The sequence below is a fragment of the Rhyacophila brunnea genome, unplaced genomic scaffold (assembly GCF_057557595.1).
Source record: "Rhyacophila brunnea isolate RB1 unplaced genomic scaffold, BYU_Rbru_1.0 scaffold_17, whole genome shotgun sequence".
In the NCBI taxonomy this organism is placed as follows: domain Eukaryota; kingdom Metazoa; phylum Arthropoda; class Insecta; order Trichoptera; family Rhyacophilidae; genus Rhyacophila; species Rhyacophila brunnea.
The window spans coordinates 4,470,892-4,484,819 of NW_028232827.1; positions in this window are offsets into that span (position 1 = coordinate 4,470,892).

The window sequence follows — 13,928 nt, forward strand, 5'->3', positions numbered from 1 at the left end:
GGTCCTGTAGGTGACCGCAAGCGGATGGTCCGCGTGCAGCGGCCCCTCCAGCGATCTTCGCGCTGCTTGTAAGGCCCTTCTGGCCCTCCTCATCGTGTCTCTCAGTCTTGTCAGTCTCGGCTTCCACCAGGGTGCGAGGTTCGGCGGTCTCGGGGTCGTCCTTCCGATAGTGCCCTCCGCTTTTTCAATAATGAGATTCGTGAGGTCCTCAGCCGCAGCGTGCATGTCCTTTGGCGGAGGGCGCGAGGCCATCCTGTCCAGACCCTCAGCAAACTCGCGGTCAAAACGTACCCAGTCGGTTCCCTTGGTCCTGAAACGCCTCGGCAGTGACTCGCTCACAAGTGGAGCGAGAGACGCGTGGCCCCTCTCGGTCCTGTAGGCGAACGTGATCAGACGGTGGTCGCTTGCTGACGCTTCCAAATGGACAGTCCAGTTCACGACGCGTCCGGCAGAACCATTGGATATCAAAGTGACATCAATGTGAGATTCCCCATTGTTGGTAGAGAATGTGGCTGGACCATTAGAGTTATTCAGCACCGTCAGGTCGTGAGTTGCCACGAGTTCCTCGAGGGGCGCCGGATTGTCCCGGCCAGACCGCGGCCCCCGGGGGGCCCACAGCCATGATTGAACGTTGACGTCCGCTCCCACTATAATCTGTTTGCCGCGGCATGCAACCAGAATTTTATCGAGCTGCTCGACGCATTTCAGGATGTTTACGCTGAATTTAAAGTAAGAAGAGACCACCACAATGGAGTTCCCCGATCGGTCGGAGACCTCCGCTACGGCAAAGAGTTCGCTCGACAAGTGGGCAAGGTGTAGCACCACTAGGGTAGGATTCGCAACGAAGATGCAGGCCATGGACCCCAGGCCGTGGTGCATTACCCGACCCCCACTGAAACCCAGGTTGGGGCCGTAGGAGTAAGGCTCCTGCACCAGGACCAAATCGATGTCCATTTCCCGAACCGTCTTGATCAGCTCCGCCGTTATAGCCTTCCCTTTGCCCGCATTTAACTGACCGAACCGAATCATTGAATCGAATAATCCGTTCGGTTCCGCTCCTGTGCCATTGCGTACTTGCGCGCTGGGCAATCAGGGTCGATCGCTGCATGTTGATGCGGCTTCTTGTGCCTGGCGCAGGCCGGGCACTTTCCGGGGGCCTTAATATTAGGGCATTCAGCCCTATCGTGTCCTTCCTCGGTGCAATGGCCGCATGTGGCGCTTCTCGCCGAACAATTCTTTGCCATGTGGCCGTATAAGTGACACCTTGTGCACTTGACGACGCCACAAAAGTCTTTGGTTGGGAAGGATTCCCATCCCATATATATGCGCCCGTCATTGATGAGCGCTTCCCTCACCTTTGCCGGGACCGATATCACCATGTGACATTTTCCGATTCTGGGGCCTGCCCTGTGGCTCAGTTTAACATGGCGGTATGCCTCCGAGGGGAGACCCGTGACCTCTTGAGTGTTGGCCTTAATGGCTTCCTTAAGGTCGTCCTCCGTCGTCTTGACCGGCACGTTGAATACAATTATCCGCGGGAGCCTTTTTCCTGCGATTTCAGCCCGGAGACCGGCCTCCTTTAGACCGGGAGCGGCGGCCAGTCGTTTGGCCTCTTCCTCGGTTCTGGGGTGAATGATTACCCCACCTCCACGTACCATTCTCAAGCCCGTTATTTGGACTTTTAGTTCCGAGGGCACGATGGCTTTCTTGACGACTTCTTTAGTGGCCGGAGACTCCATTCCTTCTTGTGTAGGAAAAAAGAACACGCCGGGCCTTGCGGCGGTTGTTGGTGGCACAATTGGCCATTCCGGAGAAGTCTGTCTGACCGGCTTGGCGCCTTTTCGAGTGACGTCGCTCCAAGAATACTTGGTTCCTTCACTGACTGCGTCACCAGTGGCAGCGGCAACCGCGTTTATGTAGGAGGCACGATCTTCCAGTATGGCTTTGCTGGATTCAAGCTTGATTGCGAGAGACCAAGTCTCCGCGACGACTGCCTCCAGTTCCATTGTTATCGCCTTAATTGTCGATGCGGGGATATTTCCGTCGCCGGAGAGTAATTCTTTCACTCTTTGGATTGCTTGAGCAACCTTAGTAGCCCCGTTTTGTGAGTCCGTAACATCCGAGTCGGCTATCCTATCCCCGGGAGGGGCAACGCTCTTTGGATTCTTGGCGTTTGGCCTCGGGGTTTCCTCGGAGTCCTGTGGTATTTCCTCAGCCAGGGAACGTCTTTCCTTCCTGACCTTTTTGACCTTCTTGTTGGCCTTGGTGGCTGCCGCCTCTTCCCTCTCTTTTCTTTCTGTGGCCGCTTGGCGTTCGGATGCTTTGGCTTTCACGGCAGCTTCCGCTAGGATTTTTTCCGCTTTCAGATCCGCAGCCTTTCGAGCAAGGATTTTCGCCTTTGTGGCAGCCTCCGCCCTAGTTCTCACCGTTTCCTTTTCGGATTTGGTGGTGTCAAGCACTGCATCTGTGTCAGAGTCCTCGGAGGAGGGGTCGGATTGCGTATTGTACCAGTCCTCGGGAACTATTGGTTTATCCCCTCCCGGGGGCGGATCGACTGCAGGTTTTCCCATGCCGTTGCTTTTCTTGTGGAGTTGCTGTGGAGAAGCTTATTATATAATATATATATATATAAGATTAGTGGCATAAGTAAATGACTAAAGTAAAAGAAAAAGTAAAAAAAAAAAAAAATTTTAAATTAAAAAAAAATTTATATATTTTTTCAAATTATTGAAAAAAATATTTAAAGAAAAAAAAAAAATGTTATTTAAAAAAAATATTAAAAAACTATTTAAAAAATCCTTTTTTAGAATTATAAAAAAAAATTAAAAAATATTTCTAAAAAATATATATAAAATATATATTCTTTATTAAAGAAACTAAATAAATGATAATATTCAATTCAATAAAATAATCTAAATTAAATTTAAACTTAAAATATATATGCAAGTAATATTATTAATAAAAAAGTCCCTCGAAGTTTTCCTCTAGTAGTTTCGAGAAACTTCTAGAAGGATTTGCAGTTAAGTGTAATTGCTATGCGGATTTCGAAATTCGATTCTTCCATCGATCATTCGAGAAAGTTCTGGAAATCGTTCAAATCAAAACATGAATAATTTGCACGTGTTCGGGGAATGGTACAATACAAATTATGGTTTTTTGGAGCTAGAATCGGTTGGTCTGAACCGAATTTCTTCGGACAAACACCAAAACGTTGAGGGCACATACGCCTGTATCCCACAAACAATTTATCACTATAGCCCAAAGGGGGCCTTCACAATGTCACAAATAGCACAAAAAAGACAAAAAAAATGGTTTTCACTCGATTCACGAAGAACCTTGAGATTTTCCGAAAACTTTCCGACGACTTCGAATGCAAGGGGGCTCCCGTCGACGCCTGGGAGCAAAAACCGACTTTTCTGAAACACTTTCTCGCGACACTTTATCAAAAAACTAAATTCAAAAAGATTTTCTGGTTTTACGGCTTTCCGGAGGAATCTCTCGGAAAAGTTTTGTATCACCAGGTTGACATTCATGAGCCAAAACAGAGAAACCTTTTTTTTTTCAAAATCGGATGACTTTTCGATTTTTAAAGCACAAAAGACCCGGGAGCTACACGATGTACGTCTTACTCGAGAGTTTGTGGCAAAGCCAGTCTACTAATAGAACAATAAACAGAACATTAAATGGACGCATGTTGGATTTATATGACAAATTATATTTCGTTCGGCATGCGTCATTTGCACCCGCGACCCGCAATCCGCGCATCGCCTAGCCACGATCTTTTTAGACCATGCCTCAACTGAGGTAGAGCCTTAACTTGTAGACGTACATATTATTTTAAAAGATACAGTTATTTTTACTATGTGATTTAATACCAGGCTTAGTTGTAGTTTATAGCAGAGTAATTTCCCAACCAACAGTGATTTTATTTGACGCAAATGATGCAACCGATTCGTCAGAAAAGTTAAAAGGGAGCCTCCAAACACTTCAAGCCATGCATAAAACTATTACATTATAGTTACCGAGATCTATAAGCAGATACGTATATCACACAAAAAAATGATTTTATTTTTTAAACTGAGTACTTACTTATATTGATTTATATCAGAGAACAAACCGTCTCTGTTCTAGCAGAACACACTAACTGGAGAATACTAGAATACTAATACTAGAAGTACTAGTACTAGAAATAATGGTCTATCATGTGAGTTTATTAAGTAATCGTAAAAAGGATGACTTTAAAATAAAGACTGTTTATTTATTAAGAAGGTTTCTAGACAGTAAAGTTTGAAACAAGGAACATTTTGGTACCAACTCAATATGTCATTTTTTCGAATTAGTGTTTTCTGCCAGAACAGTGACGAAATGCTCTATTATTCAACAATGTTAAAATAAGTGACATCACGCGAGAGTACGTAGGTTATGCATTGCTAAAAGTATTATATTAGAGATCTTCAACCTGGCTTGCGTGTTCTTCAAGCCATGGCCAGGGATTCTTGGAGGCGCCGTGTTGTGGGCATGGCCGAATAAGTAAAAGTAAACATTATGTACCCTAATATTTTATAGTACCTACTTAGATTTTCATGGATACGAAATTATTGATTTTTTTATCGTAAAGGGGCTGTATTATCAGCTAAAGACTATAATGAAGCGCCTAGTTTCAAAAGCCCCTAAAACGATTTTAGGTAATTCTGAGAAAAATGAGAAACACGATTTTAGGTAGTTTTGAGAAAAATGAGAAAAAATCATATCTATTAAATTTGTGAACTTTATGTATTTATTTTTTAATTCGTGACATTTTAAAGAGTATTTTGGCTTTCCATTTTAGCGGTATTTGAAAAGCACACCCAACCATTTTAGCAGGTTTTGAAATTTACCCTAATTTTTGGTCATACGTAACGACGAATTTTGGCGTTTTTTAAAGTTCAATCTTAGGCCATCATATAGGTCACAAAAATATACATCTAACTACATAATATGTAACTCAAAAATTTTCATAAACCGTTTTAGGGGCTTTTGAAACTAGGCGCTTCAATTATACTGACAGTACTGTCGGATACAATTAATAAGTAGATTAATACACAGTGGCGTTCCGTGGGGGTAGACAGGTCATGCTTCGCACAGGGACGTCACATAAGAATCGTCGAGGCGAATGAATAAACGAATAAGAATATCACAACTTTTGAGAGCAGTGGCGGTTTTCCATGAAGCATACAATCGAAATCTTAGTTTAAAAAACAATGAAAACATTAAAAAATTTGACAACCCATTTTAAATCATATTGTTATGACGGTTTATCGCACAGGATTGTTTTACAAGGGTGCCTCCAAACCTGTCAGCATCACATACCTCATCCACGTATAGGTAAATCATTCTACAGTGGCACCATAGGCGATTCGCGCGTGCATTGAATTGCTTGCGACAATGCCTGTTTCAATGCTAGCAAACAATACCACTACAACTGCAAGCCGCATTTGCCGTACCCATGGTGCCACTGTAAAACGATTTACCTATACCTAAAACCACCACTGTTTGAGAGTAGGTTTCGTGGAAATACTCGTAGATTGTGTCATTTTAATAATTTTTATGTGTTTTTGTGTAATAATAATAATAAATAATAAAATAGGTATGTAGGTACTTTCGTGTCCGGAAACTTGTACGTATATAGTTCGCCGTATCAAAATTCACCGTGAAATATTGTATCGGAAATACATGACCGTATATTAAAGACCGTCCAAGCTCTTTGGGTCGTATAGTAGATACTGACATAAAATTAATGTCTAAATAAAACATGGTTCTTGCCGGTTTACACTTTACAGGAAATCAGCAGAAAACAAATTTTGAAAATAGCCGATATACTTACTGGATTATTTGTTAGGTCAGGTTAGGTTAGTTTATGTTTTCATTTTTGAATTCATGAATTTTGCCAAAATCAGCCATGAAAATTGAATTAATGTTCATATTGAATCTAATAAAATTGGAGACCGTATAGTAAACGGTCATCTCTTTCCGATAAGAAAGTTCACGGCGAACTGAGCCACGGTGAAATGTTTTACGTACAATTTACATTTAACCAACAAATTTTGCAGACAATTTTGAACTAAGTCTGCGGCACTTTGGCTAGAGACGTCACTATTAAAATATAACATTGACTAGTAGGGATCGGGTCCAACTTGTAAAGTTAAAACGTATTGAAACTGAAAAATTAAAACACCCAAGAGGTCGATGACAGATAAATAAATAAATAAAGGGTTGCACATTACACCATGAGGAACGAAATATAAAATAGAATGCGAAATAACTTTACTGTTAATATCTACATATTTATTGTACAAGAAACACAATAGGAATTAATAATGATATAAGTAAACATCAAACTACGAAAATATGAGAATACAATATTGAGTACACAGTGAAGCGGGGCGGTACACGAAAGCGACACGCGACGCGTAATTGCTTTGCAATATATTATGCATCTTGCTAACGGAGCATATGTGCAGATTTTTTTATGAATAACGTTGCTATTAATGTGGTAGATGATAGCATCCTGAAAATTTACGTTCCTATCACTAGTTTAGATCGATATTTTTTGTGAAGTTTGATTCAAACGATCAATGGACAAAAATAATGGCGAATATTAAATTTAGAAAATTGTTTTTTTTAAGTTGCTTTCTTGAATAGATTCGCTCACAGTTGCGGCAACCAGCGACAACTTGCGGTAGCTACGTGTGTAGGCCGAGTATTTCCCCGACCATGGCCCCCCACCCACGATGGCCGCGTGGCTTAAGCGTTGGCCTATTGCGTCGTGGGTCTCGGGTTCGAATCCTGGGTCTGACAAGTATACATATTGTTTTTCAATTTGTGTATAAGTCAGAGTATGGACCTAACAGGTTGAGCAAGTGGCTGACATCCATTTCTCGTAAAAAAAAAACAAAATCTGTCAACGCAAACCTCCATTCTGTGGAGGCCCATATGATCTTATTAGGATCGGACATGGTCAGGCCGAGTATTGACAACGTAAATCACTCTATCACCATGATATTCTATCATAAAATCGTTCAAAAATTGTAAAAAGTATGTGTGGTAGCAAAATATAGTAGACACGAACAAAAATTTGCAATAAACACTGTTATTGTTATGTAAGTGCATCGATTTAATTTTAATTACCTGTCACATGTATTGTTATGATAACAGTTGACGGATAGCTGTAGAAACATTTACAGAATAGAAAAACAATGTAGTAAACAAATGAACACAGATTTGTAACATTGACCATTATTTCAACGTTGATAGAGTTAATTTTCAACCACACTAACTGTATTTATGGGTTGATGAAAGAATGAAATTTGTATGAACATATTATACAGTTAAGTTTATGTTTCACATTCAATGTAAGTATATTATAGTCGAACAATGTGAGAAATATTGCTTTTCGAATAATTACTCAAATCTTTTGTAAGATAACGTTAGGTTAGGTTACGTTAAGTTAGGTTGTATTCCTTTACACTAAAAAGAAATTGGTATGTGATGTAAAACATTTATAATATATTCCTTGACATTTTAGGTAAAATGTTTAAAAAATATGATCGCACAGTTCTTTGTGAGCTTAGTTATATTAGTTTAAAATTATGCCACGTTGATCCTTCTATCTGTATTATACGATAGAATTTAGACCAGTTCTGTACCTCGAACAGATCGAAAACTAAGCAAACTATGACAGCACATTCTTCTTCTTCTTCGACCATATCCAATCCTAATAGTATCATATGGGCCTCCACAGGGTGGAGGTTTGTATTAACAGATTTTATTTTTACGAGAAATGGATGTCAGCCACTTGCTCAACCTATTAGGTCCATACTCTGACTCATACACAAATTGAAAAACAATATGTGTACTTGACAGAAGTATGATGAAAAGAAGTATGAAGTAGAAGTATGAAGAGAATTATGAAGTAGAAGATGCTTGACAGCACATAACTCGCTCAATATGTCGCATTCTACACCGCGTCGCTTCACCGTGTACGTAACTAAAAGCTATACAAATGTTGGTACTTACAAATAAGAGCAGCAATTCATGCAGAACGATTGCCAGAACGCCAAAAAATGGCGCCTGGACTCACATTTTTAATTTAAACACCATTTTTAATTAATTATTAGTTTCACTCACTAAGTTTTTGAAGCACATACTCCTTGAAATTTTTGTCGTAACTTCAGGAAGGTATTTGTTTATTATTCCATAATGGTAATTGTTGCCTAGTTACTTTAGCAGGTTCCTATATTATCGACTATATTATTATTAATACACATCAATGATTGTCAGTTTTATTACCACGTAGTTTCCGAGAGTATTAGCTATACTTACGGTGACCATACATCCTTTATTAGCATCTATAAATCATTTATTTTATGCCGTTGTCTTTTACATTAATTATTTGATTTAAGAAAACCTATGTTGTCATTCACTACTCTCCTTCAAAGAATAGAAAATTATTTTTTAAACTCGTAAATAATTTTTAGTGTGACGAAACACTCTATATCCAATGTATGTGACTAAATATATATTCAAACAATAATTTACACATAACATTGCAATGTTTGTGTATAACATACTTCTCATTTAAATGGATTTCTTCATTAGATGTATTTTTCATATGGTCATACGTACTGCTTGTATTTCAACAAACATCGCATTTACATATTATTTTTTCACTAAAATATGAATCCATATAAATTCTGATTGTACATGAAAATTTGGTTCTCCACCAGATTACATATTTTATGTATTATGAGTGGACGAAACTCTTGTTGATAGAAGAAAATATAACACATTTAAAATTTAGTTAAGCACAATATGTTCTTATATTAAGTACCTATATATAATGAGTTTTTTCGTGTTTTTTTTTTATCCGCGTTGCACAAAAATACCCCCCTAATATGTGCCGAGTGCCGATGCGCCATTCCGGGCATCGGTTGAGTGACTTTGTATTCTTTGTATAGAATAAAACTATTATTGTAGACGCAAACCAATAAATTATATATTTTCAGTTTGTGCTAGTATTAACAAATGGCAATATAAAATCTTTTTTAAGAAGAAAATTATTATAAACTACGTATTTTATTTATTCAACGGATAAGACACAAGATTTGAGATTGTAACATTCCATATATTGAATATATGTAATTTTAAAACATCTCACGCATATACACACTAGAAAAAATCATTTTGTATAAAAAAAATACGACACCTGACGGGACTTGAACCTTATCTGCTGGATTCGCGCCAGTATGCTTTTCCAATTAAGTTACGGGCATTTTAGTTAATTATGACAATTTTAACTAGTAGTTGTTACATGAAATGCTTATCGAATTGCGTTATAATGTTGGCTATCGGTTTTAGTAAGTGGGTATATTAAATTAAGGTAGATATCAATTAATTATTTAATTACTAACCGACGTCACGGATTACTCCATTATTTAATTTTTTTATAACGTACTTGACTTGTTAATAATTCAATAAACTATTTTTTTTATTCAACGAATAAGACACAAGATTTGAGAATGTAACATTCTATATATTGAATATATACAGCGCTCGAAATGGAAAAGTTTACGAACCGGAGCGCTCGACAAATTTTTGAAGATATTTACATAGTCATCAAATCGTATGTGTATTTTATGAAAATGAGTGTGTCAGATTTTCTATTCTATGCCCTATCTAGCTCAGACGGTCAACATATTTTTTCCACGAGACGGAGCGATAATTTTACAAATTTCACGAGCCGGAACGGCGCTCCGGTGCGTTCCGTTCCATTTCGAGCCCTGAATATATATATATATATATATATATATATTGAAAACATCTCATGCATATACCTACTAGATTCAGGCCATTTGAGATATAATGAAATGTATTAAAAATATGAATTACATTAAACACTATAGATATAAGTATGCAATTCAGTATTGTTGGGACTTATAATCTATGCATCTGAGAATATAAAGAAAACGCTAATTACTTGTCACGCACATAATTTTTTTCCTATTGTCAGATTTGTCTATAATTTTTTTTTCAAGAAATATGGTCACCGTAGGTATACAATATTATTTTATTAATGACGATTATTTCCTGTTGGATTTGATTTTAATTATATTATTAAATGTATAATTTTAATTTTAGTTTTGTATTTGTATTGGTCAATAACTATTTCGCTTTCAACACTTCTAATTGAGGCTGTGGTGTAAAAGCTAAAAGATCTATATAGTATAGTACATCCAGTCTAGTGACACCCCCACGATTATTCAAGTTTAGTACATACCTACATAAGTTCTCTTTTTCTATGCGTCACAACGACGACAGGTCATGTCCCTAATGTCATTGCGTCAACGATAGGTCAATGTGGGAATATACCTTAGTTCAGACGTTCCAAAAAACCGATAAGTCCACGTAGTAGGTATGGGCAAATTATAACAAAAACTACGGATTCATTTTCAGACTATTACTTCCAAGCCCACTGAAACCATACGAAATAATTACAAGATAAAGACAACTTTTTATATACAACGTTTTTAAATTTTCTGTTGAATCATATAAACTTGACTTGACTAGCTTAAGCGAGAAAAAAAAATTGTACTTGATAGAAATACTGAATAATGAAATTGTCATTTCACATTGATTTCCATAGTAATGCACGTATATATAACTTAATTTAATAATTTAGTTGCTAGGACCCCCTAGCAACCAATAATGGTATCGAAATAACTTTTCATACAAAACAGAATTAACTAAAAATGAATTTAATTCTACTTAAAGATGGCTAAAAGTATTAAAAAATACATTGGCATCGTGTTCTGATATATTATAAAAGTTTCAAATGTCTAGCTAGTCGGGAAGTTAGTTAAAAATCGATTGCAAGATTTGTACCGGACAAACAACCACCGGACAAATAAGAATACGACCTATGAAAAACGTTGTAAAAATGGGAAATCGATTAAATAATTTAAATAAAGCGTAATCTTCTATTTAATTTTACTTATATTTATTTTTTTTAAAAAAGAAGAAGCTTTTATTTACTTATGAAATTGGGCAAATACAATGGAAAAATAAACTAACGTTTTGCTGTTTACGTTTGATATAAGTAGATGTCTCATTTGCTGAATTTTAGCTGTGCCTCAATATACCAATTATCAAGTAAAAGTAAAAGTTATAATGATTAAATTAATTATACTCATTTAAAATACAGAATTAAGGGAAGTAGCATATTAAATTTGTCTCCTCATGATGGAGATTATCATATTAAGCTTGCTTTACTAGGAGGACAATGGATCAAACACATATTGAAAAAAAACAACATGTATTCATTTAGCGGCGCGAGTTTGAAGCTCTAATAATTCGTGTTCGGAAACTTGTACGTGTGCACTTCGCCGTATCGCACTTTACCGTGAAATGTTGTATCGGAAATATATGGCCGTATATTTAAAACCGTTCAACCTCTTTAGGTCGTATAATACTGACATAAATTTCATGTCTAAATAAAACACGGTTCTTGTCAGTTTATATGAAGTCAGCAGCAAACAAATTTTGAAAATAGCCGATATACTGGATTATTTGTTAGGCTAGGTTAGGTTACGTTAGGTTTTCATTCTTGAATTCATGAATTTCGCCAAAATCAGCTATGAAAATTGAATTAATGTTCATATTGAATCTAATAAAATTGGAGACCGTATAGTATAAGCTCACGGCGAATTGTGCCACGGTGAAATGTTTTACGTAAAATTTACATGTAACCCAAATAATTTGGTCACCGTGGGTGCTAATTTATTACATCCAAAATATATATTTATAAGAAAATATAAAATTGCGGTAATTGATTAATAATGACAAACTACATAATGCAGAGTACCTACATTTATTAGACAAAGATTTATTTATTTATTGAATAATTATCTACTTTTTTTTATTAATGTAGGTCTAAAACTGCCCTATAACGTGTCATGTAATGACATATAGATTAACCTGACAATTAGGTCAACTATAGAAATATGATAGAACGTCAGATTTAGGGCAGTAGATAGGTAAATAAACATAATATAAGGGTAAAACTCAATAGTGCTGCACTTACTAGGCTACTGACATACTTTCTGAAAACAGTGAAAACCCTTAGAATATTGATATTTCACCAAAAAAACGTATTGACCTGTCAATTTTTCATAATAAAACAACCAAATTCAACAATATAATGTTAAATTACGTCACTTTTGTAAATTAACCAAGCCTTTTTATATAGCAAAAACAACTATTTTATAATATTAATATTATGACAGTTGGGTAACACTTTTTTGTTATGATCCGCATTCATTTGTTTTAATTCACAGTATAATTATTTTGTTTTATTACTTAGTTATGCACTTATCCATGACAGTTTATTTTTCATTGTTTGAAGAGTGGATTGATAATGTTTTTGTTTTCACAATAATTGTCTAGGAGGCGAACAGCTGTGGAAAGCTACTGGCAATATTAAGCTAGGTAATATTGCCAGTTGATTTTTCCGGATTTCCCTGAAATAGATAGGAGAAAAAATAAAATACCTACTTAATATTATTGTTATCCTCTTTTCAATGACTACATCCCTGTCAAGTTTAAATCATGTCTCGCTAGCCTTTTCCACAACATAACATACGAAAAAGCAAGGGTATGGTTATTATTAAAAAAAAAAAAAAAAAAAACATAACATTCTTCCAATACTTCGCAGCATGCAATTTCTTGTCCAGTCCACATGACAGCTCAATGAGGTCACATGTACCTCTACCACGCGCGAGAAGTAACACGCGGCGATCATTTGGACGGTTCTAACTAATCCAGGCGCGCACACAAGGTGATGGAAACAAGATCAGAAAAAATACAAATTATACCTATATTATATTATATAGGTAAGGAACTTCTTATTCCTCTTAGGCAGGACCTCATTACTGAAGATCCTGACCCGGATGATTTGGCAGTCCACCAGCGCAGATCTACCTAGCAACAGTCGCACGTAACCTTCGAAACGTTTAAACATTCGATGCGGTTCTCTTTTTCGACTCGGAGCCCGAGAAGTATGCAACTTGTCGAGTGCAAAAGCGGATGTTTTTTCAAACTAAACAGTCGAATTCGACCAATCTGCGGAGCTCCATTTGGCAACATTATTTTGTGAATAACGATGATGTCACATCGACGTATTCGACACGTTGGAGGCGGGTGAGTTTTGATGTAAGAGCCGGCTTAGGATCTTGACTTGACCAACAGTGATGCGTTTCATGTCAACAGTGTGCTTTTACATTCCATTCCATAACATATTATGGTTACATCATTACTAATGTTATTAAGGCTATACTTCAGCTGAGGCATGGTCTAAAAAGATCGTGACTAAGCGACGCGCGGATTGTACAAACGACGCGTGCAGAACAAAACATAATTTGTCATAAAAATTCAACATGCGTCCATTAAATGTTATGTTTATTGTTTTATTAGTAATAATAATATTATATTCATTGAAATGTATTCTTTTTCGAGTAAATGCGTAACATTTTTCAGTCATCTTTACACGATTTAAGAATTTATTCGTCCGACGCCATCACAAAACAAAGTATTGACGTGCTTACAGCTCCACTATCGCTCTCCGATTGGCAAGGAGTCCGAAATTCCGTCCCACCTATTGTTGACAATTATTTGCCGTTTCACTGAAGTATGCTCTTAAGGTGTTTTGTGTCACAGAGTTTTCACTACACTTCTAGAATAAATAAAACTATAGGTATTATCATAAGATTCGTAAGCACATAATTTTGTTAAAATCCCTAATTGGTCGACAAAACCTAGCTTGGCAACACTGAAGTAAGTGGGGAAAACGGGGGGTGAAATTAATGTTCGTCTGTTGCCAAGACTGACGCTCGCAC